Genomic DNA, 2,943 nt, shown 5'->3' on the forward strand with positions numbered 1-2,943 from the left:
CACTGCCACACAAAAGCAACACTTACCGGATCTGCACTCCGTTTCCCAAGCACTCTCTCACGTTGGCTGCAAACTCAGTTCCATTGGCTGCCTCTGTTAGTCTTTGCTGGCTACAAGAAATTATCCTGCTCCAAGTATTGCACACAATTCAAGCCCACCTGCCATTGAATACTTTTCCAACAGCTAAAAACATGGTCTAACAGTCCCTGAACCAGCACCAGTGAAGGAAGCGATCACACACAGACCGACTGACAGACACTTGGATACTTAGCCCAACCAGCTCACAGCACAGCACCCAAAAATCCACACTTACCCAAGCTCCTCTCCAATGTTTCCCAGGTCGACTCTCATCTGCACTGCTCACTCCGTTCCGTAGTCTGCCTCTGTTATAAGGCTGCTGGCTTACAAATATACTCGTCTCAAAGCCTTGCCTCAAATCCAACCAGCCACTGGAAGGTCACCTGCAAAAAGCACTCCCAATACACAGCACTCAAACAGTCCATGCACCAGCACCAGTGAACGAAACCAAAGACATACAATTGCATACTTAGACCAATCCGCTCATGGCACAGCCGCCCAAAAAGCCACACTTACCCAAGTTCCTCTCAGACCATCCTCAGGCCTGCTGCCCTGTTCGCTCCGTCTGCCTTGGTCGTAAGGCTACTGGCCTCCAAGCCTTGCCTCCAATCCATACAAGTCCTGAAGGCCCCCACCTGGAACAAAGTGCTCTCTATTCACATATTTCAGACTGCCACGCACATTGTCATGCAATCCTTACAACGAACACTAGTCAAGTCAAACAGACAGACACAGACACTTGGATACTCACAACACAGCCCAACACACACCACACTTACCCGAGATCCTCTCCAATGTTTCCCAGGCCGACTCACGTTCACTGCTCACCTCACTTCTCTCGGCTGCCTCCGCTGTAAAACCTGCTGGCTCCAAGAATATGCCCGGCTCAAAGCCTTCCCTCAGATTCAACCAGCCACTTCTTAAAAACCACTCCCAATTCACAGCAGTCACACTGTCCCTGCACCAGCACCAGTGAAGGAAGCGAAAGATAGACAGTTGGATACTTAGCCCTGCCAGCTCATAGCACAGCCTCACAGAAGCAGTACTTACCTGAGATCCTCTCCGACATTTCCCAGGCAAACTCCACTGCTGGCTGCTCAATCGATGCCCTCCGGCTACCTTTGTTGAAAAGCTACTTGCTCTAAAAGGGGGCCCCAGCTCAAAGCTTTACCTCCATTCCGATTAGCCGTGAAAGGCTCACCTGCAACAAAGCACTTCCGTTACACACTTTCCCAACACACTTTCCCAACTGCTAAACACACGATCAAATAGTCCCTGCACCAGCACCAGTGAAGGAAGTGATCGCACATAGACTGACTGACAGACACTTGGATACTTACCCCAACGAGCTCAGGCCACAGCCCGCCAAAATCCCACACCTACCCGAGCTCCTCTCCTAAGTTTCTCAAGCCAACTTTCATGTTGGCTGCTCACTCAGTTAACAGAGGCAGCCGAGGGAGTCTGCTGGCTGCGAGGAAGTGCCCGGCTGAAAGTCTTGCCTGAAGCTCAATTAGTTTTTGAGAGCCCACCTGCAACAGAGCACCGCCATTACATACTTTTCCAACTGCTAAACACACGATCAAATAGTCCCTGCACCAGCACCAGTGAAGTAAGTGACTGCACATGGACCAACTGATAGGCACTTGGATACTTAGCCTTACCAGCTCACAGCACAGCCCCACAAAAGCCAGACTTACTGAGCTCCTCTCCAACATTTCCCAAGCCAACTCTCATGTTTATTTGTTCACTCGGTTCTCTCGGCTGTCTGTTATAATAGCTGCTGGCTCCAAGCATGTGTCCGGCACGCAGCTTTACCTCAAATTCAGCCAGCCACTTCCTAAAAAGCATTCCCAATTCACAGCATTCAAACAGTCTCTGCAACAGCACCAGTGAAGGAAACTAAAGACACATTTAGCCCAGGCAGCTCACCGCACTGCCACACAAAAGCCGCACTTACCGGATCTGCTCTCCAATGTTTCCCAAGCCGTCTAACGTTGGATGCTCACTCCGTTCCCTTGGCTGCCTCTGTTAATCTGCTGGATACAAGAAAGTGTCTGCCTCCAAACTTTGCCCACAATTCAATCAGTCTTTGAAAGCCCACCTGCAACAGAGCACTGCCATTGCATACTTTTCCGACTACTAAACACATGGTCAAACAGTCCCTGCACCAGTACACCAGTGAAAAAAGTGACTGCACACAAAGCGACTGACAGACACTTGGATACTTACCCCAACCAGCTCATGGCACAGCCCTCCAAAATTACAGACTTACCGAGTTCCTCTCCAGTGTTTCCCAGGCTGACATGTTCACTGCTCACTCAGTTCTCTCAGCTGCCTCCGTTAGAATAGCTGCTGGCTCCAACAATGTGCCCAGCTTGCAGCTTTACCTCAAATTCAACCAGCCACTTCCTAAAAAGCACTGCCAGTTCACAGCATTCAAACACCAGTCTCTGCACCAGCAAAGAAAAACAAAGACACATGTTGCATACTTAGCCCAGGCAGCTCGCAACACTGCCACACAAAAGGCACACTTACCGAATCTGTACTCCCTTTCCCAAGCAGTCTCTCACGTTGGCTGCAAACTCAGTTCCATTGGCTGCCTCTGTTAGTCCGCTGGCTACAAGAAATTATCCTGCTCCAAGTATTGCACTCAATTCAAGCCCACCTGCCATTGAATACTTTTCCAACAGCTAAAAACATGGTCTAACAGTCCCTGAACCAGCACCAGTGAAGGAAGCGATCGCACATAGACCGACTGATAGACGCTTGCATACTTAGCCCAACCAGCTCACGGCACAGCCCGCCTCCCCCCATAAAATCACACTTACCTGAGCTCCTCTCGCACATTTCCCAGGCCGACTCTCA

The 2,943-nt window shown here is 50.2% G+C and overlaps 1 long non-coding RNA gene across 1 annotated transcript; it reads right to left on the reverse strand.

Moving 5' to 3' along the window:
* Positions 1-285: 285 nt before the first annotated feature.
* LOC142826725 (uncharacterized) lies at positions 286-2,631 on the reverse strand. Its single transcript, XR_012900940.1, has 3 exons — positions 2,036-2,631; positions 1,129-1,915; positions 286-713 (listed from the first exon to the last, which is right to left on the reverse strand). It is a non-coding gene; the product is annotated as an uncharacterized LOC142826725 (long non-coding RNA).
* Between the last annotated feature and the right edge of the window lie 312 nt (positions 2,632-2,943).

The sequence above is a fragment of the Pelodiscus sinensis genome, chromosome 1, assembly GCF_049634645.1.
Source record: "Pelodiscus sinensis isolate JC-2024 chromosome 1, ASM4963464v1, whole genome shotgun sequence".
NCBI classification, from domain to species: Eukaryota; Metazoa; Chordata; order Testudines; family Trionychidae; genus Pelodiscus; species Pelodiscus sinensis.